Here is a 24,647-nt window from a genome sequence, read left to right as displayed (position 1 = left end):
ACAGGTGTGTGACGCTGGCCGGGGAGGGACCTGGGCCCGAGATCAGAGGGTGTCCAGGTAGCCAGTGCAGTTCCGGTTACAGCCAGGAGGCCAGCAGAGGAGAGGAGGAGAAAAAGCAGAAGCAAAGAGAAAGGTTTTGAGGTGCTTCCAGAACCAGAGATGGTTCTCCTCAAGTTTAAGGGAGGCAGGGAGGCTGTTCAAGAGGGAGGCACCAGCCGAAGAAAGCGATCTACCACCAACTCGTTGCTTGGAGAAGCGACTGACCCTGAGGGAGTTGGAGGCGGATGAGCGAAGAGCTTGAGAAGGAAGATATTTAGGAAGAGAGAGTTGAAGGTATTGAGGCCCCAGGCCCCAGAAGGCCTTGTGGACGATGCAGCGGGTTTTGAACTTAATCCCCGCAGCCACCGGGAGCCAGTGCAGAGATTTCAGTCCTGGAGAGATACGATCCCTGGGCTTGAGGCCAAGGAAAAGTCTCGCAGTCCTGTTCTGGATAAATTGCAGAGAGCGGAGAGTAGAAGCAGGCAGATTTAGAAAGAGGCTGTTGCAATAGTCCAGCCTAGAGAGAACCAGTGCTCTGGAGACAGTAAGCTTCTGGGGAAAGGAGAGGAAAGGAAGAATACCTCTGAGGTGGTGCAGTTGGTAGTGTGATTTCTTAGAGATGTCAGAGATGTGAGAGAAGGAGAGTGTGCAGTCGAAGATGACCCCAAGGTTTTTAGCCTTGCAGGTGGGAGCAGGAAGAGGGCCAAGAGAGGCCGGCCAGAGAGCTGCAGGGAAGGAGGGAGAGGGTGTGCCAATGAGTAAAATCTCAGTGTTACTGGCATTAAGGCAGAGGTCATTGGCGGCACACCACTCCTGGATAGCAGAGAGACAGTCAGAGATGAGGAGGAGGAGGCCGAGGGTAGTGGAGTAGAGGGAGGAGGAGTAATGGAGTAGGGATGTAACGGTATAACGGTATACCGTTAAAGATACCGTGAACCACTTAATTGAAGAATAATAACCGTCACATTGTTTATACCGGTATACCGTTTATATCGTTAAGTGTGCTTTTCAATATGATTTGGAAAGACTGCAGTAAGCAAGTGCTGCGCAGTCTTGGCCTTGCACTGTTGGATGTGCCGGCTGCAAAGTAGTTTCAGTTGGAGCAGTTTTTAATGCCATTCCATAAACCACACTTGCCTGACACAAAATCAATATGTTAGCAATAGGAAGAATACATACAGTGCCAAGGAGGAAAGGGATTTACTTTAGGTTGGCGGCTTTGGGGTTTATATATTTATAATGGATGTTTGCTAAACATATGACAATGGAGGATTTCCCTGGTTCTATCATTGAATTTACATATAATAAGTCACACTGCGAAATTCACTCATCTCTGTGGGTATTCCCTGCTGCCATACCAAAGGGTAACATGTCCGTGATTACTGAACACCTTTTGGCCCGTAAGTAAACTAAAGGCTGTAACATAAAGAGAGAGTGTGTGTGTGTGCGTGTGTATGTGTATGCGCACAAGCGTATACTACCATCAGCCTCCATTGATCTGTGGCATGCAGGTTATCAAGATGGCAACATGTTCATCTTCACCAGTAGCCAGTGGGGGAGCTAAAAGCCTAAATGACCACTTAAGAAAAGCTATTCAGTTTGCTTTGCCAGTCGCAGCAGGGCTTCCCCCCCACCCTCCTCCTCTCCACACGTGTGTTTCTGTTTTGTAGAAGCAAGGGGTGGCATTTCAGTGGAAAGTATGTTGAAAAGCCCAATTCTGGCCATGGGTGCCTGGTTTTGTTTGTGATGATAAATCTAGCAATTTATGACCTTTTAGAAAATATTTGTTAAGATTAGTTAACTCCACCTGCTATACCGCGATAACCATGATATACCATCATTTGGCAAGAAGGTTATCGTACCGTCATAAAACTAATACCATGACACCCCTATAATGGAGTAGAGAGAGAGTACTAATGAGTGGGTGGGTGTAGTAGTTTGGAGGAGATAGTACTAGTGGGAAGGAGGGAGTGTCGGAATAGAAACAATATTATGCCTCCTATTGTAACAATTGTATGTGTATTGGCCTACGCCAAGTTGTCTAAACATCATGTGCGAACAAACTCCACGGCAAGGTCTTGACCTTAGAGAAACCAATGTAAGCCGCCATCTTGGATTGAGCCGCCATTTTAGGTTCTCTTGTTATGTAGAAGTCACCCTGAACATCAAAATGGAGGCCAAATGACATTCTGAGTAAGATTCTGGCCGTTGTGACCTCCATACAACTAAATAATTAATATGCCTGCAGGCCACTTGTCGGGGTCGCGAACAGAGACCTTGTCCTACCGTTGACCTATATGTAAATGTACTACTTATATCAGCGAAACTAATCGAAATGCATATATTAAAGGATTGACCTGGCAAGGAACTCTAAGACCATAATTAAATGTTTCGCAGAATGGTTAACCCACAAGAGGGTTGGCCAAGGGCTGGACAAATTGTATAAAAGGCCCGGGTATTCCAATATGCGGTCTCTCACAAACACATCGAACCCTCGTTGAAGTTCGTTATGTTATACTGAGAGCCGAATAGCTATCCGTTTGTCAATTGACTTGGTAACTGTTGTAGCTTGAAATAAAGCACTTGTATGTTTCTTTGTAACCTGTGTTGGTGTGTTTCTTTTTGGGCTTCCCGGCCTCAAATTATTTCTCTGTTTTCACAGTTGGCGCCCGAATAGGGACCCTCAAGATTGATGCAAGATCATTGAAGGATTGACGCAGGCTATCGAACCGGGATCGGACGGTGTGATACTGCGGGCCCGACCGAACGAGACGCGATACCTCGGCAGCGCTGCACGATCCGATCCTTGGACGATAGTCGTGTGGTCTGACACGGCATCTTGACGAGGGTCCATTTTTGAGGCGGGCAGATTTGTCGAAACCACCAAACACAAGGTAAAATTCGTTAGGTAAGTTCTTTGGTAAACCGTACGGTCCTCCTTAGGTTTGGTCAGGTGTAGTCGTGACCCGACTCTTAATTTAACCCTGACAATTTGAATTTGGCGTATTGTATCTGCAGACACAATTATTGACCAGGTAATACCAATTCTTTGTGAAATGCCTGGGAAATTGTCTAGCTGCTTTAGGGCTCTGTTCCGCAGCGATCGACAATTTTTGGAATTTAGCCGCCCGGCACCAAAGGAGGGGTCGCCGGCGTGTACAATGTACTGTAAGCATGGCATTGGAAGTATAGTATTTAATGATATTTGGCACAGACAAACCAGACATGCCTCCGAATTTCAGTGGCCAATCAATGGTAGTTCCGAGATCCCCCGTATTGAATACCTAGAATCGGTCTTGCTAAAGAAGAAGGCCAGACCTGCAGCATTCGATGTTTTGCAGAATTGGAAAAAAGAAGCGTTGCAGCAGCTTAAAAGTAGGGATAAACATGCACGCCGTCATAAAACGAATGCTGAAAAGGCGTTGTTATATGATAAGGAAAAACATTTAGAGTCAGTCAAGAATATGGATAGGGCTTTCTCACTCGGTATCCAGAAAATCTATCCCTCTAAAGATGTTCATGTTCTGAAGAATTTATTGATAAATTGTTAAACGAACGCAGGCCTGGTGCCTCTGTGCCACCTCCGTATGATCCTCTCCCTGGTGCTCTGCCCATTCCTGATGTTATTCCTGCTGTTATTCCTGCTGTCATTCCTGCTGTTAGTCCTGTTCCCCCTGTACAACCTATTGTTCCTATTCCTCTAGTTGTCGTTCCTCCACCTACTCTACCACCCCTTCCCCTTGCGCCGATAGTCGCACCTCCATTGAATTTGCCCGCACCTCCGCTCCCGAGTGGTTCTGTACTGACTGAAGTTGATCAGGGTGCGGGGTCAAAGATTGTTACTCGAAATACTGTCTCTGCAGAAAAGAAACGGGAATTATTTGCATGGGCTAAGCATTGTATGGAGAGAGGTGATCAAGCTGACGTATTCTCCACATTATCAAATATGGGCAATTTTCCCGAGAAAAATGTTTTTATTGAAGGTTTGGGGACTCATTTATGTGTAATGTGGGGTAGATTACATAATACGGATCTCCCACAAGGGTTGAGGGATCTAAATACTTTAGCGCTTTCGAGGGGCACTGAGGAGAAAGTACATGGTCATGTTGAGAGGTTATTTGAGTATAGGAGGGACTTAGAAAGATTACGGGATGAGGATGGTGAAGACGACAGTATGTATGTACAGAAACGGTTCCTTCCATGTCGTAAATCGGCATCTGAGGAAGTACGAATTTGTACCAAAGATGCGATTCAATGGATCTCGGATTCATCGATACCGCCGGGTGAAGTATATGACACGTATAGTCAGTATACAGTAGAAATGCAGAGGAAGGTGATTCAGGTAATGGTACAGTACCTGCAGGATGAATGTGTAACGAAGAAGGTTAGTTGTCCTATAGAGTTATTGGGTATTTGTAAGAGGGCTTTTTCGCCCGACACTTCTTCGGCTGCCTTAGCGCTCGACCTGGCTCTGTTGCTTAGTAAGCGATCGGAATTACCTATATCTCAGTTGCCAATGAGAGAGGTTCCTCCGACATTTGTCCCAAAGGTTGAGATTCCCGCTAACGTTGGGACTGGTGCACCCGCTGTGGACATCCCTGCACATTATGTATCGCAATTTGTTCACGTCCCGTTTTCGAGACAGGAAGTGAACACTATTAGACAATCAATTCCCGATATTAGGAAAAATCCGACAGGATTCTACAAAGAGATAGAGTCCATTTTACAGTCCTCTGTGTTCACCCTAAGTGATATTGACTTGCTATTCCCTGTACTCCTGCCCGTAGATTTATGGAAGCAGGTTCGAACAATAGACGATGTGCCAGGGTTGGAAGATACGTGGGCTAACATAACTAGGTTTGATGGGGAAAGACCAGCTGGTGAGAAACCACCTCAGGTAATACTCACTTTGCCTGATAGAATTGTCGCAAAATTGAAAACCATAATTCCTGAGAAAAGAATTATTTTGGACAAGCTTACGGCCTGTGTTCAAGGAAAATCTGAAGGTGCCACCGAATTCTTTAATCGATTCGAACAGGTATTCTCTGACTTCAGTGGACAGGACTTGGGCACAGAGTCTGGGAAAAGGTTGTTTGTGGACAAATTTGTACGTGGATTGCTGCCTGACATCCAGTCACAGATGATGTCCTCTGAGAGCGCTTGGCAGGCGAAATCCCAATCCGAATCTTTTGCACATGGCTCAGTATTATGAGAACCGTGTTAATAATGAAAAAGAGAGAATAGAGAAGAGGAAAGGAGATTTGAAGACTAAAGTATTGTTACAGCAAATTGTTAGAAATCCCAGAGGAGGTAATTCACAGACCAGAGGTCAGTATGTTCCGAAAGGGAACATCCCCTTGGGTCCTGTGAATATTAATCAATGTGCCTATTGCCGCCAGGAAGATCATTGGCGTGCACAGTGCCCCGTTCTTCGACAGAGGTCAAACAACACATTTGGGAGTATGGGTAGACGACCTAGAGGTCGCCCCGGAGTGGGGGGCCCTGATAGAGGTCAGTTCTCGCAAGATCCTCAGCAACCTTTTTCACAGGATAATCAGACTTCGAGTGTGGACACGAGAAACATATTTGATCACCCTTCTGCTGCCTACCTTTCTGAAGAGCTTCCTTCCAATGACATTTTATTTCGTTAGGATTGCCCGAAGCAGGGTTTTGAACCTTTACCTATTCCCGTTAGTCAAAAAGGTCCCTACGTTGAATTGTTAGTGGGGAATAGGAAACATCAGTTCTTGATAGACACTGGAGCACAGAAGTGCTCCATTGATCATTCTCGGGTTCCAAACATTCCACTGTCAGGGCAAACTAATGTTTCTGTAGGGTTTTCTGGCATACCAGTTGCTTGTCCGGTTTCTTCGTCGGTGCCTGTTTCTTTGGGTCCCTTTACGGACCACTGTCCATTCCTCTTGACTTCAAACTGTGGAGAGAATTTGCTGGGGTTAAATCTGTTGAAGAAACTAAATGCAGTAATTCAATGTTCCTCTGACGGAGTGCGGCTGACGGTTTCACCACAGCAACTTCCCAGTTCTCAATTTTTGACTCGACCATTGCATTTTGGGGTACTACAGGTTGAACCCGTTAAAATAGTTTTGAAACATGGAGTTAAACTACCGCGCATTCCGCAATATAAAATATCAGTTGAGGGCGAGCGCGCTTTGAAGTGCACTGTCTCGGATTTTGTGCATCGTGGAGTGATCGAAGAGATTGCAGGTAGTTTATGTAACAGCCCGATTTTACCCGTGTACAAGAAAGGCGACAATGCAATACCATTTCGTTTCATAATTGATCTACGCGCTATTAATAAAGTTGTCGCCCCACAATTTCCAATTGTGCCTGATGTGACAACGATACTAACGATGATCCCTGCTACAGCTACGCACTTTAGTGTTGTGGATCTGAAGAATGCTTTCTTCAGTATTCCTATGCACAAGGAGAGTAGATATTTGTTTGCGTTCACCTTGGGGGGACGTTCGTTCACATTTACTCGTGCACCTCAAGGTTATACTGAAAGTCCAAGCACATATAGTAGGGCTTTGAAAGAGCAGCTTGACACCCTTGAATTGCCATCTACTTGTACACTGCTTCAGTATGTCGATGACTTGCTTTTAGCTGCAGATTCTGAAAGTGCTTGTAAAGAAGGCATTGTATTGTTGCTTATTCATTTGGCTGAACATGGTCATAAAGCTTTGCTTAAGAAATTCCAATATTGTTGTCAGGAGGTTGCCTATTTAGGCTATCTCCTGTCAAAGGAGGGGAGAAGATTGACACATGAAAGAATAAAACACATTTCATTTCTGGCATGTCTGTTCCAAATACACAGAAGGAAGTCAGAGCCTTAATAGGTATGGCTTCTTACTGTAGGCTGTGGATCCCGAACTTCTCACTAGTGATAAAACCGATGTTGGCCTTGACAAAGAAGGGCATTTCTTCGCCGCTGCCATGGAAGTCGGAACATCAACGATCATTTGAGCTTCTCAAAGCCGCGTTATGCTCTGCACCGGTTCTGGGTACTCCAAATTACAATAAGGCCTTTGTGTTGTTTGTCCATGAATGTGATGGATGTGCTTTGGCTGTGTTAACACAGGAACACGGAGGTAAGAATAGACCGTGCGGCTACTACTCTTCCGCCCTTGATCCTGTCGTATGCGCTTTGCCAAGATGTTTGCGAGCTGTCGCTGCTGCTGCCGCGTCTGTAAAACAGAGTGAGGGAATGGTCCTAGGCCATGATTTAACTCTGATGGTACCTCACTCTGTAGATGTCCTATTGAATAAAACCCAAACACAGCACCTCACCTCTGCACGGCTGACGAGGTATGAATTAACTTTGTTTGCCCCTCACATCCAAATTAAGAGGTGTTGTGTTCTTAATCCGGCTGAACTCCTACCTTTCCCCCAAAATACTGTTTGCGGTGACGAAGAATCACATGACTGCCTGTATACTACTGAACAGGAAACGAAGGGCAGGATAGACCTTATAGATACTCCTTTGGGCAATGCGGAAGGGGAGCTGTTTTGTGATGGCTCCTGCTTCAAACTCCCGGATGGTACATCTACAGCTGCCTATGCAGTTACTACATTGAGTACGGTTGTTGAAACTAAGAGAATTCCGCATAACTCCGCGCAGGCCGCAGAGATTATAGCGTTGACCCGAGCTTGTGAACTCTCCGAAGGGCATACAGTAAACATATATACTGATAGCCAGTACGCCTTTGGGGTGGCTCACAACTTTGAGAGGCTCTGGTCGGAAAGAGGGTTCCTAACCTCACATGGGACCAAGATTCAGCATGGCCCCCTGATAGTGCAATTGCTCTCGGCACTCGCGCTCCCTAGTCAGTTAGCGATCATGAAATGTGCAGCGCATCGTAAGGTCATAGATGATGTGGGAAAAGGGAACGCTTTTGCTGACTAGATAGCCAGGCAAATGGCCACAGACCTTAGCACAGACATGTATGCTCTAAGAGAAACAAAAGATGCCTATGTAATGGATGAGGGTATTGGGTCTGTACGAGATATCCAAGCTGATGCCACGATCGAAGAGCCTAAAAAGTGGGCCGAAGGGATGGGGAAACTAGATGAAGATGGGTGTTGGGTGGATACATCTGAAGGGAAATGGTTGCTCCCTGATTCATATGTGCTGGCGATGGTTACGATGGCACACGGTCCTACGCATGTGTGTGCACAGCAGATCACGAAAATGTTAGAACAAGTCTGGATAAATGATAAAATTTTGAAGATCGCGCAGCGCTATGTCAAAAATTGCATGATATGCTTACAGCACAATGTGGGGAAGGGGACAGTAACTCCAAGGGGTAGTTTTGGGCCTCCTTCTGTTCCCTTTGAGGTCATCCACTTTGATTTTATTGAGATGGAACGGTGTAACAATCTAAAATATGTCCTTGTGATCATTTGTGCTTTTAGTAAATGGGTTGAGGCTTTCCCCGTTAAAGATGCTACTGCCATGACCACTGCGAAGACTATGGTAAAGGAATTCTTTCCACGATTTGGGCTGCCAAGAGTAATTTGGTCGGACAACGGTCCCCATTTCGTTGCAGCAGTAATTTTGCAGATATGCACAGCGTTACACATTGAAAAACGATTTCACTCGGCTAGACATCCTCAAAGTGCTGGTTTGGTAGAGAGACATAACGGTATCCTAAAGAATAAGCTTGCTAAAACATGCGCCGGCACCAAACTGAAATGGCCGGACGCTTTACCTATTGTATTGTTAGCCATGCGCGCCACACCTCAAACTAAGACTGGGCTCTCTCCATTTGAGGTAGTGATGGGGAGACCTGCTAATATTTGGGGTCTTCCGAAGCCTATAGCATTGAAGGAGGTTGAAAATGTATTGCTTGTAGACTACTGTAACCAGTTGTCTAAAAATCTGTATCTCATTTATCATCAGGTTCAATCAGCTTTACCTGTACGGTTTACGGGCCCAGGACACAATATTCAGCCTGGAAGTTGGGTCCTGGTGAAGGCCTACGAAAGGTCTCCCTGCCTCGTGCCTCGCTGGCGGGGACCCTACCAGGTGCTGTTGGTCACCCAGACAGCAGTGCGGATGGCTGGAAAGAAGCATTGGATCCACGCGACGCATGTCAAGAAACTTCTTCACCCGACGCCACACGGTACAGAAGAAGCAGAACCCCTCGCTGATGCTACAATCTCAGATCCTGGAGTAGCAAATAGCTCTGTGAGTGTGTCGGAGAATCTCTCTGAGCCCGTGGAGCTTGGGGAACAGTCCATTTTGTCTCCACACTCTTTGGAAAGGTCATTTCCGGAAAACGTGGTTTCAAGTTCTGCGACTTCCGTCGCCTCTGATACGTTGCTTCCCTCAGGACGTGATGTTACCTGATTTCCGGATCAAACAGTACTGGGAATCACCAGGTACGACCTTCGATGAAGAAAATAGAACTGCGGCATGGGTTTTGCCTGTGCATCTGGAAAATAAAACAGTCATTGAGAGTTTTGTTCTTGCAAAAGAAAGTTTTTGAAAAGAAAGGGATTCTGCTGGCTAGGGTTGGGGAAGGACTAAGAAGTCGCGCGACCGTAGTGTCGCCAGCAACGAACATTGGGGTCGTCGATTGAGAAACTACGATGCCTGCCACCTCCACCGCTGCTGCTCGAATTGGACTTGTAAATAAGGGGGTGACCAACTCGGACAATGAACAATGTGCCTGGGCCCCAAAAACGTATTGCTGTGTTGTGATAATAGTAATTGGAATTTGTATAGTTACTGCCGTGGGACTTTGGTACTTTGAAGAAATGTATCCTCTAGAGCCTCTTCTGCCAATTGAAATTGTACCTACTGCTTTGACTCCCTCTGTACACCTTCATACTCTGTCACCTAGGGACTCCCAGCATAGACGAAAGTACCATAATAACACTTTAATGATAATAATGAATTCAACGCATGCCATTTTTAATAAGAGTAATTGCTGGATCTGCACCCATTTACCGCAACATGGGAACAAGGGGCTAGGATGGTATATTCACCCTTCACCTTTAACGACTGCTTGCTATGCCTCTCTTAAAGCACTATTCTTTGGCCGTTGGAATGACAGCATCTCAGGGAACTTTGATGGAACTAATTTAAATGATTTTGAGAAATGTGAATTGACTCCCCTGGGATGCTCGCTTTTTGCAAATAGAAGTAAGCCTAATGTTGCTTCTATTAGGCCGTCTGATAAACTGTCTCTTCCTTTCCAAACTCTAATTTCCTTTAAAATGGCTCCGATAGGCAATAAGGACGCTGTGCCTCCTTCCTACTCCATTAACCATAGCCCCGATTCAGTCCCCTTCTGTGTACAAAGAAATGGCACTCGGTCAATGGGAGATTTTGAAGGTTGTGTGAACATTGTAAATTTGACCGGGCCTCTGTATGTAGGGGGGCCTGTCTATTTCGTTTGCGGTAGTACAGCATTTCCCTGGTTGCCCAAGGATTGGCAGGGAACCTGTTATTTAGGAATCCTGTTACCTGGGGTATTCATAGCTAGTACATTGGAAGTTTCTAAGGCTCGCCCACGGCAGGACGAGAATGGAGATACCCCTGGGCAAATATTGGGAGATATAACAAAATCAGTTGTGCCATTTTGGGGACAGATAGCAAATTCTGAAAATATTAGGGGGCTAGCAAGAGTACTGGAGAGAACCATCAACCGGACCACGGATATACTCTACAATATGACACTGGAACAGAAAGCAATAAGATTGGTAGCGCTCCAAAACCGGATGGCATTAGATGTCATTCGGCAGAACGTGGTGGAGTATGTAAATTAGTGGGGTCCGCTTGTTTTGTTTTCGTACCAGATTCCTCACCGACAATTTTCAAAGCAATATAGAACTTGCACGTCCTTAGTTCAGAAGTGCATGTTCCTGTGGGAGATTGGAGTATTAGTGCTTGGTTCTGGGATTCTCTACGATCCTGGGGTTGGAAGGTGTTTCTGTCATACTGGTTATTTTGGGAATCCTGCTATTCCTTCGTTGCTGTATCCAATGTCTACCCAGTATATGTGCAATGCTAGGGGGGTGTTGCGCTCAAGCAGTGAGCACGATAGGGCACAAAATGTATGCCCCAGATACAGCATCTAAAGAGTTTGTGTTGCAAGAGGTTCTGGTGAACGACCTAATGGCTATAGATATTACAGATAACGATTCAGGTTGTATGGACGACAATGCATGGAGTTATTTACAAAGACATTAGAAATGGTATTAGCACTTGGCATAGGCCAAAAGGAGGGTTTGTCGGAATATAAACAATATTATACCTCCTATTGTAATAATTGTATGTGTATTGGCCTACGCCAAGTTGTCTAAACATCATGTGCGAACAAACTCCACGGCAAGGTCTTGACCTTAGAGAAACCAATGTAAGCCGCCATCTTGGATTGAGCCGCCATTTTAGGTTCTCTTGTTATGTAGAAGTCACCCTGAACATCAAAATGGAGGCCAAATGACATTCTGAGTAAGATTCTGGCCGTTGTGACCTCCGTACAACTAAATAATTAATATGCCTGCAGGCCACTTGTCGGGGTCGCGAACAGAGACCTTGTCCTACCGTTGACCTATATGTAAATGTACTACTTATATCAGCGAAACTAATCGAAATGCATATATTAAAGGATTGACCTGGCAAGGAACCCTAAGACCATAATTAAATGTTTCGCAGAATGGTTAACCCACAAGAGGGTTGGCCAAGGGCTGGACAAATTGTATAAAAGGCGTGGGTATTCCAATATGCGGTCTCTCACTAACACATCGAACCCTCGTTGAAGTTCGTTATGTTATACTGAGAGCCGAATAGCTATCCGTTTGTCTATTGACTTGGTAACGGTTGTAGCTTGAAATAAAGCACTTGTATGTTTCTTTGTAACCTGTGTTGGTGTGTTTCTTTTTGGGCTTCCCGGCCTCATATTATTTCTCTGTTTTCACAGGAGGAGTAATATAAAAAGGTGGAAGAGTGGCCTAGAAGGTACAAGAGACAACAGTGGAACAGAGAAGATGAGTAGGGATGAGTGGACTTAAAGAAGGAGTGGAGAAGAGAGAAGAAGAGAGGGAGAAGAGAAAGTGAGCATGAGAAGAAAAGACTGAATCAAGCTGGTTGTGTTTAGGGCACACACCTCATCTCCCTTTAGATTACAAACAACTGGCTACAGTAGGGAAAGCTAGGAAATACCTGAGGGAGTTTAGTGAGATAAGGCCAGGGGTCTTTAGGTTAAGATATCAGTTTATTTAGTATATTAGCATACTGAGGGTGGAACAATCACTATTTATTAACCTGGGGCTTCGGACGTCTGGGTTAGGGAGGCGGTGCATGAGGTGAGAGAGGGAGGCATGGTCCATTAAAAGCCCGTGTACCGCCTCTGTTTCACCTCCCCCAGTTCGATTTTACACATGTAACTTTCATGGCAATTGCTGTTCTGCATAACACACTGGTGTATTTCTTAAGTGTTTAGTAGCATTTAGAACTGTCTTTTGAGAGGATGCGTTCTACACTTGGGGGAACCCATTTAATTTTCAGAGAGGCCTAGTTTCTCCCATAGGATAGAAGGTGCTTTTATGGCTACATCAATATTCCCAACTGCACATCAGTCCCTAAATGCCATATTTCACCACTGATATCGCTTGAGATTAATCTTGTGAACCTTATACACACAGGGGCCAAAAACGAAGTGATATAGCTTTTTAACGGGTTTGGTTGCCAGTGAGATGTACATGGCTTCTTAAATAATGTTGTTATAGAAGCCTGTGCCTGCCATCATATTTTTGGTGAATGGCAAGGGATATTTTGCAGCCTTGTTGATTGCATTTCTTGAGTCATAGTTATTCAAAAATATGTGGGAATAATTGTCTGGTTCTGTCCTCCAATTTATCAGAAACATTATCCGTGCCCAATATCCCTGGAAACTTGCTCTTGTGTTCCTGCCAGAAAAAACATCCCTTCATGTAGGATTTGCATCCTGTGTCAATTGCTGGAAAGTCTTTGCTATTGACCAGGTGTGTGTGTGCTGGTGTGGCTATCACACCTGTAGCAATCCCTGGAGCTTTTGCTGGTACCGATATTAAAGTGTTGTCATCGCCATGTATTGCATCTTGTTCTACCGGTCGTTACTGAATGTGGCACATGCTTCGAGGAGCTTTGTCTCTTCTCATATGTCAGGGTTTTCAACTTCCATTATGCAGTGCAGCGATTGCTCAACACTTTTGGGGATGGTGATAGCAAGCCTATCCTCAGGCCTTCGCCTTACTCATTCACAGAGCCCTGGGGAAGTGGGTGGTTGGCAATGGATGAGTAATGGACAGCTGATTGCCTAATCACGTATGTTGCACATCTGTCAGCCTGGTCACAAACTCATCAATACGTGAGCAGCTTGGAGGCGAGCATAACTTTTATAGGCCCTCCAATATGATGTTGACTTTGATTTGAAACGTACCTTTTACCTTGCATCACGCTTTCTCGTAAAAATCCTCATAGTTCGAGTCACCTGGTTTATTTCAACTAGAGCACGCATGAATTATCTTTGCCATTCTGCCCCTAGAGCGTCATTAAAAAGTGCTCACTTCCTTTGCTCGTGAGTATACTGTGCCATTCAGGACCTCCATGCAGTTGTGGACATTTGCGTCACCATTGTAGCGATCGAATGGAGGATGCTCCAGACGAAAGAAGGAAGGAAGTTAATAGCGTTACCCCTAGTATGGCCTATGTGGGCTCTGCTGGCGACAGCCAGTGGTCAATATGTACAAATATGTAGTGGACCTGTGTTCCCCTCTGCCCTTTCCCCCGCCAACCCTCTGCCCCCTTACGTGCCTGCTCGCTGTCTCTCCCCAGATACAAACCCCATACCTGGACCCCGCCTCTCCTCACATCTACCACCCAACATTGTTTTACAACTGTACTATAAAGACTGAAAAAGATTCAACCTTTAGGCCCACCATTACTTTCTGTCATGGTCCACCAAAGCATGCAGCTTTACGCATCCATCCCCCTTTCCAATCACCCACCATGTGCAATCTAACTCTTAAGGGACATGTGGAGTGTACATGGAATCCCTCCTCATTCTCTGCTGTCATGGCACCCCTCTCACTCTGCTTGTAGAGCACGGCCGGCTCCCTTCGTTCTGTTTGCAGCACGGCCTAGGCACTGCAGTGAAGTTCCCTTATCCGTTCCCTGCAGATTGGGCTTTGGAGGGGGACAGCAGATGGGAGAGAAGTATGTGTCAGCACTAGTATGCAGGGGCAGGGTGCTGGAGCTATACCCCGAAAAGTTGAGTAAGGTAGGATTTCTCAGACTCCTAAATGGCCCTCATGGCCATCCTTGTTTCGTGATGTCCACCATGGCGTAGTTCGAGCAAAGATGACATAATGGGGGTCATTCTGAGGTTGGAGGTAAGGGAAAAACGATGCCGGTAAAGGATTACCGGCATCGCTTACCGCTACGGGCTATTCTGACCAACCAGACCGCTATTTACGACACTGTAAATTATGATGCCGTAAATAGCGGTCTAGTGGCGCGTGCGCGACACACCATGCTGATATTAGCCGCATGCCGTAAACCGAAGCTGATCCCAAGTAATGCGGACATGCAAATAACGGCCTCCTGAAGGCCGAAAAGTACCTTACCGGCATGGAGTAAATACCGGCATCTCAGAGAAGGTGTTAAGAACCCTGAGCAGTGTTTCTAAGAGCCACAGATGCACACAATGAGCACAGGTGAAGGCAATGGAGTCTGGCACAGCACAAAAGGAGCACACACCCTCCCACACCAAGATGATACCAATAGTAGTAGCATGACTGGAGCTGGAGGCCCTGCTTGCAAGGCAGCAACAACAACAACAGCAGCACAACAACCACAGCCCCCACCACAGAGGATACACAGGAGGAGAAGGAGGGTGAGACAGGCCTAGCCTGCCCCACCAGTGCAGCCACCGTTACCACGCTGGTAGTCCCCAATACCTCGCATCAGAGCCACCCCCTTCAACCTAACACCAGAGCAGATCTACACCCTGTACCGGCTTGACCGTGACACCATCACCACCATAGTGGACCTGATACATGACGACATAGTGAGCCTCATAGAAATACGTACCGCCATCCCCCCTCTACTGAAGGTAATGTCTGTGCCCCACTTCCTTTCCATAGGCACCTACCAGCACACAGTGGGGCACATGCATGGCATATCACAACCCTTATTTTCCAGGATACTGAACCAAGTGGATGCCCTCCTCAAGCACACAAGGGACTACATATCCCTACCACGGACTCCCCAGGAGATATTCGATACAAAAGTTGCCTTCCATGCACTGGCAGGCATGCCAAATTGTATAGGTTCTCTTGACTGCACCCACGTGGAGTTGGTGGTCCCGCATGCCATGGAGGTGGCGTATCGCAACTGCAAGCAATACCACTCCATCAACATGCAGATGGCATGCAACGCCAGCAAGATCATCACACATTGCTGTGCCTGATATCCAGAACCAACTCATTACTCTTTGGTCCTGCGGAACTCCACGCTACCACGCTATATGGAGCGACATGCTGGACGACGTGCCTGGCTCCTTGGTGAGTTGCCTGACTGGGCCATGGCAGTACATCAGGGTTGTGAGGTGGGTGCCTACATACTCCACCTGGGTGGGAAGTGGGGGGAGATGCATACTCCACCTGGGTGGGAAGTGGGGGGGAGATGCATACTCCACCTGGGTGGGAAGTGGGGGGGGGGAGATGCATACTCCACTTGGGTGGAAATGTTGACACCAGTGCACGATGTGCACCTCACCGAACACTGTGCCCCAGAGCCAGTGAAACGGCACATGACTACCAAATCCCACAGTGATGGAGTAAGGCCGACACCTAACACTACATGACTAACAGGTGACCAGGCCACATCCCACAACACATGCACCACTCATCGACAGCCCTCACACACCGTAAGGGCATCTAGCACTATGCACTGCATATGCACTATGTCGCTGCCTCCAGCATATCACCACACAGGACAGTCATCCCTGGGAGTGCATTGAACTGAGCCTAACAGGGATACCACAGCGTGTCACTGGTTCCGCACACCCATAGGAGTGCTGCAAGTCACCATGGTACTGATCAGTGCACAATTACGAATATGCTACTGACAACAGCCAACACTCCCTACTACCAAATCTCACAGAACACAACACATCAATGATTTCACTCGAACACTGCTGCATGCATATACGATGCACGTGCAACAAGATGTGAGTGAACACCATAAACTATCCTGAGGATGCTACCCCCTCCATCATCCCATTGCACAGGACACATAGCGGGGCAATAAATGGGGGCAATGCACCCAGGGACATGTGTGTATGGGCAGTAATCACCTGCTGCCATGTAAGACTAGTACAGTTGTCCGCCATGAATGTACTTCATTCCCCTCTCATGCAGGTGATGGTGGCTATCCCTTGAGGCCGTGGCTCATGACCCCTGTCCGAAACCCACAGAACAGCACGAGGAGGACTACAATCATTCCCATACCCGTACACGTGTGGTGATTGAGCAGACCTTTGGCCTGTTGAAGGCACGATTTTGTTGCCTCAGCCGGTCGGGTGGGGCACTTATGTACAGCCATGAGAAGGTGTCCAAGATCCCCATGGCATGTGCAATGCTGCACAAAATGTGCATCCGTCGGAACGTACCCCTGCACCCTGACATGGAACTGCTACCACCTGATGATGATGAAAGGGGAGGAGGAGGAAGAAGTGGCAGGACAGCAGCACGGTGCCGATGCACAGGAGGGACGTGCCATACGGCAAACATTGATTGGACAATATTTTTGATACACAAGTCAGCAGAGGGTGTGCGGATGTTAGGACATCGGGCACTGGGTATGGGGATACATGTACACCATGCACTGTGAGACATTAAATGACACCTGCGCAATGATAATTGTCCACTCTGTTGCTTTTTGATGAACAACCAGTGTGTTGAATAAGTAGGTTCAAACGTGAACAACAAAACCTCCACCCCCACCCCTCCCCCCAACTCCCAAACACACCCTCACCCTCAACCCCCTCTCCCAACTCCCAAACACACCCTCACCCTCAACCCCCTCCCCCCAAATCACAAACACATCCTCACACCCCTCCTCCTCCCCCACAACAACCACACAATGGTCCCATAAGGGCAACATAGGCCACATGTGTGTGCCAGCATAGTCAAGGTGTGCTCCCAGAGCCAGGGGGATCCATGTTGGGGCAGCGCAATGCACGCATAGAGCGACAGAGTGGGCTGGTCTGGGTGGAGGAGCTTTGTGAAGGTGTGTCCTTCCGCTTGGGCTGTCGTGTGGGAGGTGCAGCTTCCAGGGCATCTGCAATCCGGCCAAGGACCTCGCATAGCTGGTTCGTGCTCACTGTGATTACCTCGCCCAGTGCCCATAGTTCATTGTGCCATTCCTCCCTGGACTCCCGATTGTTTCTGATGAACTCATCAATGAGGCCTGTGAGCTGGCTAGAGCGCTCTGCATCCATGGCCAATGTGTCAGATGTGCTTGGCCCGCTCGGAATTTGGCCTGCATGCATTTCCGGTGTTTCAGTAGGGGAAGTGGATACAGGACTGGCATGTTGCACTCCTTGGCCTGTAAGCCCTGGGGTATCACTCTCCCCGGAGTCACTGTATGACATCTGGGGGTATGATTGTGCATCAGGGGTGTGGACGATGTCATCGGTGTCCGCCTCGTTTGCTCCGCATATAGATGGAGGGCTGTCGGGAACATCGCAGGGGCCTGTGGCTGCATTCTCCCCAGCCACACTGGACTCTTCAGAGTGCGGCGTGGTGCATGTGTCCTGCGCCAGTGCTGGGTGGGGTAGGGGTGTGGGGGGGGGTTGTGCACCCTCCATTGGCCTTGCTGGTGCTGGTGGTGTGGCTTGCTGTGTCTTCCTGCTTGCAGGTAGACGGCGGGCCCTGACTTTGCCCCTGGAGGTACTGGGCCGGTTGCTTGGCTGGTCCTCGCTGTCATGCTCGCTGCCTGTGGGGGTGGAAGAGAAAGACGGCATGAGCAATGTGTTGAGAGTTGTCATTTGGACCTGCCTACGATATCACAATGGGATTCTAGTGGGTTGTGGCCATTTGGGTGGTGAGCGGCACATTGATCTATGCTTGGATGGTAAATGCATGCATATCTCTGGGTCACTCATGTTGGCCGGGTACTGGGCTGGCTCACATACACAGAGTTTACATCAACAGCCCCTAGTGCCTCACAGAATAGGCCTCTTTGTGTGGTATGTGCCATATGGGTTACAGACTTGCACCTGTCATCAGCCTGGGTCCCACTTGTTTCAGCATGATTCAATTGGGGGGTGGGGGGGTTGGCCAACCATGACGTGACACCTTGCCCAGGACACTCACCTCCATCGACAGATGACGTTGCCCCGCACTCCATGTCGCCAACCCCTTCTATGGCTTCTGGGCCTATCATGGCCGCACACGTCTCCTCCCACTGCATCAGTTTGATGGGGGAACCTGGCCCTCCTCCTTTCTCCTGGGCCTGGCTTCTGTTAGCCGAGAGGATGGCACGCACCCTCAGCCGTAGGTCGTCCCACCGTTTTCGGCAGTCCTTGGTGGTGCGGGGGATGTTGCCCACGGCGCTGACCTTTTGTGCTACCAAGGCCCAGAACTCTTTCTTTTTTAGGATTGTCACCCTACGCATGTCACCACTAAAAACGGTGTCTGCATGTTCGTGGAGAGTGTCCACCATCACCTGGAGCTCATCCTGGCTAAAGTGCTCCTTCCTGAGTCGTGCAGCTCCCTTTTTTAGTGCTTTCGGCATGATGGTGGAGTTGATGGTCGATTTCAGTATTCACTGGATGGCTCAGGGTCCTGTGCGGTGAGGATGGCAATGGATTGTGGTTTTAAAGATGGCCGCTGTGCTCCTTCCCGTTCCTGTGCGATGACGCTTTTTCCGGTTCCGCTTTTTAACGGTGTCCGTTAATAGCAGTAACCGCTAAGTACGGTCACCGCTATTGCCGCCTTACTCTATGGCGGTAGTGTTATGTACGGTGTGCTTGATGCCGGTAAGGGCATTTTGGGGCCCTTTTGCGGCATGGCGCAAGGTATATTACCGGCATGGCGCAAAGGTCGTGCCCGCAAAGTCGTAATAGGCTGCTTTTAGCGGTCTATTGCCGGCTCGGACACACTATTTGCACCATGCCAGTAATTACCGTTCCTTACCTCCAAACTCGGAATGAGGCCCAATATTTTTTGATTTGCATGGTAAACAATTGGCTGCAGAGTCTCTATTCTTCGTTTTACACAGGTGTAGGAAAGTATAAATAATTGGGTGTCACAAGTGGCGTCCACAGAACACACATATATGTGGACGGGTACGTCATTTCACCAAAATGCCTGGGGCAGCGGAAGTGACATCACACAGCCCTTGACCCCCTGATGACATCACAGGAAGTGATGTCATTTAACTCCACCCCAAAGTGATATCACGGGAAGCGATGGAACACGACCTTTCATCCGTTGACAAAACAGGAAGTGGCATCACATAGCATTGTACAGTACGAAAAATATGGTTACGATATATCACTATAATGTGATGTACATTTCATACAAGAATGTATTGTTAAGATCAGTGTGTATAGGCCCATATTACCAAATTACTGTAAATGCAAGCAGACGTCCATGACCAAATGATAATGATGTGTTATTATATAGCACTTACGCCTAAGCGCTTTATATAGAAAAAATATGCACCCAATATCACCCAACCTGTGTTGGTACTCATTTATCAACCTCAGAAGGATGAAAAGCTGAGTTGAGGTGTTTAAGAACAGACTAAATCAGTGACTCACTCCCTGAAGTGTGCCTAAAATAAACCTTTAATGAGTCTAGCAATTATTGAGTAGAATTCCAGAAAGACACATTATTTGGAATTGCTATTCTTTCTTATTTAGGGTCAGTGCAGAAAGTGTTAGATTTGAGACACTCCTGTTCTTATTTTTCTTCTTTTTTTAAGGGGCCTGCACAAGAAAGCCAGACACTCCAGAAGTAAAGAGCCACATGGTGCTGGCCACAGCCCAGGAGCTTGCATTACAAAAAAAAAAACATTTTTTTAGAGATAGCAAGGGAGACCTTAGAGGTCACAGTTGCGACCTCCGGCGACCCCTAAATGACATCCCTGCATGTGGATAGGTTTCAACTTCTTTTATTGTGTGATCGTAACAAGAAAGGGTTGAAGGGTGGCCTATCCCATGGATATCAACCCATGAAGTAGATTCCATGCAAAAGAGGGGTAGGAAAGAGGGTTAAAATGTGTTCATTTTAAGAGTCTAATCTAGAATGACCCAAGGCTCAGAGCCCAATCCCTATTTACTTTACTTTACTCATTTATATTGCGCTCCATGGGAATAGGAGGCTTAAGGGTGCATCAAAAAAGAATACCATGACATAACAAACAAGGCAGAGAAAATAAACGAGACCTAGATTTAATAGCAAAAAACAGCGACCAAAGGAGATGGAGACAGGCCGCCCTATACAAGTGTGGCAGTCCGGAAACAAGGGTGCTGGTAATCTTACCGGCACCCTTGCTTCCAGACCGCCACACTATGAGTCTGCCTCCCGGGGCCAGTGAGGCCAGCAGGATCTGATCATGGCAGAGTCTTCATGGAAGCACCGGCACCGTTAGCAACGATGCCAGTGCTTCCGTCTCCCCCACTCCAATAGAGTCCTATGGGAATCTATGGCACGCAGCCGGGACTTGAAATGTGCTGGTGGCACTGGGAAGTCAGGTGGCGGATTCAGTGTTACAGGGTTTGGAGGAAACCCGCTGGTCGCACCGGCGGGTTACCGCCAACCTTGTAATGAGGCCCATGTCTTAATCTTCTTTCTAAATATTGCAGTTGATTTTCAGTCTCTGAGATCCAGAGGGATGGCATTCCAGGCCTTGGACACAGCCATAAAGAACGCACATCTCATAACCTGAGTGAGATTACACATTGGGATTTTTATCTGATTGGTGTTGTTGGACCTCAGGGCCCTAGAATTAGACTTATTAGTCAGAGCCTCAGCTGGGTAACAAGGGCTAATGCCCTTAACACATCTGTGTGGATCACCAACAACCGGAAATGGATCCTAGCTTCAATCGGCAGCCAGTGCAGTTTACGTCTAGCATCTGACATGTGATCTCTCTTTTTTAGGCCAACAATAATCCTGACCACACTATTTTGTAGCGTTTGTAGCCACGCAAGGTCAGACTTGGCAATTCCTACCAAAAGGCTACTGCAGTAGTCACTTTTTGACCCTACAATTGCCCTTGCCATCGTTTAGCAATGAGTTTGAGATATATAAGGGCGCAATTGGATTAGAAATTTGATATGATATGCGCTATAGATCACTAGACTGTTTATTTGATCCCTCATGGCCAGATTTTGATCTAAAACAATGTTCAGGGTCTTCACCTTCTTCTTGGTTTCAGTGTTACAACCTGTCACTAGGAAATATCTGTACTCTGATCCCAGCTTTTTAGTACCCATGCCTATTACCATCAGCTCTGTCTTTTCTTTGCTGAACGGCAATCCATTTCTCGTCACCCATAGTTGGATGATTTTGAATATCTTATTGATGATGTTTCATCATCCCCATGCAGTCCTGACATCGGGATGACACATTGAGTGTCATCTGTATAGTTTGGAAAACCTATGTTATTCTCTTCCAATAAGTTAAAAAAAGGAACTGTGAAAATATTATATGAGGAAGGAGATAGACAGGCTCCTTGAGGCACGCCATATTTCAGGCATGCCGGGGGAAGGGGGTTCAGCCAACTCACTCCAAACTCTGCATGATCGGTTGCTCAGGAACAATACAATCCAGAGGGCAGCATTGTCCGAGAAGAATGCTACCCCCCTTAGCCTGGTGATCCACCAGGTCAAAAGCGGTAGACAAATCTAACAGCATCAGCATCACAGTCTGTCCCTTATCCATATACTGTAGCAAACTAGATTTCTAATCAAGCTGAGCCGTGTCCATTCCATGACCCTGCCTGAAGCCAGACTGCCATTTATTTAGGATGCCATATTCATTCAGGAATGCTGAGATTTGCAAAAACGCAACCCGATCGAAAATCTTCAGGAGAAACAGAGTGTTGGTGATCGCCCGATAATTCACCTGAGTTGCCGGACACAGACCTGTCGTCTTAAGGAGGGGTATGATCCAGGCATTTTTACGTTCTACCGGAACATGAGAGAATAGCTCAGGGGCAACGCACTTGACTGGGAAGCAAGACAACGCAGAGCAGCACAGGTTCGATCCCCGGTTCCGTGCTTAGAAACCTCTGGGTATTAAGCGCATAATAAATAACCAATTATAATTATATGCTAACTTCTCCACAAATGAAGCGTTCACAAATTTACAAAGTGTGCCCATCAATAAAGGGGCACATTCCTTAATTTTCATGGCTGGACAGGGGTCTCCTTTAAAATCGCTGGGGTTTTGATTTGAAATAATCAAGGCTAGTTCACTTTCCAAGATAGGTCTGAAATTGAATTGATGATCTTGAATACCAGACAGCCGATTTACGACCCTCTACCGAGCTAGCTACTATGGCAGAGATTTCTTATTGCTCTCTATTTTCTTTTCTATCTTGTCTAGTTTCCCTAACATGGCTTCCTGGATCATAGTACACCTTGTAACCTCCTTTACAACGGTATCTGATTTAATCTTGCATGGGTCTTTCAGCTCCTTTAGTATTTTAAAAGGTTCCTTGGAATTGGATTGTGCACTTCTGATCCTAACATCATATGTACTTTTCTTGACTGCAATGACTGCCAGTTTAAAGTCTTTGACTGCAATCCCGTAAGCCTCTTTATCAAAGGCACATTGTGAAGGTCTCCATGCATAACAACATGTATTCTTATTGGCTTTCAGCTTTTGCAAATCTGACAAGAACCATGAATTACTTTTCTTCTCTATAACCAACTTTGTTCTTAAAGGGGCTAGAAAATCAGTGGCTTCCTGCATAGACTGCTGATATGCCCCAGCAATAGCATTGGCTGTTACAAGTCCCGTAACTTTCTGTGTCAGAGGTGTTAACCACGGTACTAGAGCCTCTATCGTGAGTTCCTGACCATTATCCTTTTCTTTCCCTCTGTCTTAGGCATAATGAGGTTTTCCGAGTGTTCCCTTTTTCATGTGTTGGAGTAAACACATGTTGCTTAAAACCTACATTACCCAAAGAATCTTCTAACTCTTGGCCATAAGGTCATCACTATTGTCCAACCATAAATTAAAATCACCAAGGACCATCGCCCTGGGGTTGGGTTTCAAAATGGGCAGCAAAATGTTGCTCAATTGACTCGAGAATTCAGGCATGGGGGTGGGAGATCTGTGTACCAAAATCATAGCAAGGGTCATTTCGGCATTAGTCCGAATCTTAATGTGTTTAATTGCATTCCCCTCAATGGTTGGTATCTCCACATCCCAAACATCTAAGTTTGATTAAAAATTAAAAAAATGAACGCCACCCTCCTCCTCTTCCTTTAGTTCTATCTTGATGTAACATATTAATCCTTCAGGGATGGCAAGAGTCAAAGTAGGTCCAGCCGCATCGTAGCTCCAGGTCTCTGGTATCGCACATATGTCCACATCCTCACTCCCAATATAGGATGCAACTTCTAGTGCGTGATTAAACAGGGATCTGGTATTAATTAATAAGTTTTAGATGATCCCCTTATTTATTACATTTATTACACACCCAGACCCAGGGGTATCACGGTGAGGTTGCAGACAGCTTATAAAGTTTCTTATATAGTGTTAAAGTTAATGGAAGTAAAGATAGCATTTCAACTTGACGACATTTATTACAGACATAGTACACAGTTAAACATACATAAGGACTGTAAGACAAACATTTATTATCACAGTTGAACAGGTCGAGTGCACCCTAGTGCCAGGGTTGATTGGGCCTGGCAGTATAGCCTAATATATCAATATACTTTGTGATCGTACACCTGCAGGGTCCGTATTGACTTGCCGCATGTCCTTCAGGCCACAACCCATAGCACTTGCCTTCTCTTATACGGCATTACTAAGTTTCAGGGAGTGCTCACTCTGAGCAGACTCTCCATTCACAGTGCTCATAACCCCACCCATGTCCGTGGAGGATAGCTCTACATGCGCTACACGAACTTCTGCCAATGGTGCACTAACGGCATTCACCGGCCATGAGACCTGCACGGAGCCCCATATACAAGTCCAGAACTACTATCAAATGCCTCAGTAAGATAACGCTTCACAATGTCGGCTCTATGATATGATATGGTAGGTTATTTATAACGTGCTTAATACCCAGAGGTTTCTAAGCGTGGACCCAGGGATCAAACCTGGATTGCTCCGTGTCGTCTTGATTCCAAGGCGAGCACATTGCCCCTGAGCTATCCTCCGAAAAATGATGACAAATGAACAGTGCTCCATAATCCCGTGAGATGATCCTCTTTCTGGCAACCTCCGAGGCAGGTGATGGAGCCATTCTCATAGTACAGTCACGCTTACCCGATAGGTTATGGCCACAACACCAAATGCCACGGACGGGCACTACCGGCTTGAGCCTCACACACCAGTGCTCA

The 24,647-nt window shown here is 46.8% G+C and overlaps 1 long non-coding RNA gene across 1 annotated transcript in view; it reads left to right on the top strand.

Annotated features, from left to right (window-relative positions):
- Positions 1–11,926, top strand: part of LOC138503488 (uncharacterized) — a 72,516-nt gene extending 60,590 nt beyond the window's left edge. Inside the window, exon 2 of the long non-coding RNA XR_011279649.1 lies at positions 8,960–11,926. This is a non-coding gene — a long non-coding RNA (uncharacterized lncRNA). The remainder of the gene's footprint in view (positions 1–8,959) is intronic.
- Positions 11,927–24,647: the final 12,721 nt, after the last annotated feature.

Source organism: Ambystoma mexicanum, chromosome 11, assembly GCF_040938575.1.
Source record: "Ambystoma mexicanum isolate Mex_15411 chromosome 11, UKY_AmexF1_1, whole genome shotgun sequence".
Classification (NCBI taxonomy): Eukaryota; Metazoa; Chordata; class Amphibia; order Caudata; family Ambystomatidae; genus Ambystoma; species Ambystoma mexicanum.
Note: the sequence above shows the minus strand (reverse complement) of the source record. Positions and strands in the feature narration are given on the sequence as shown.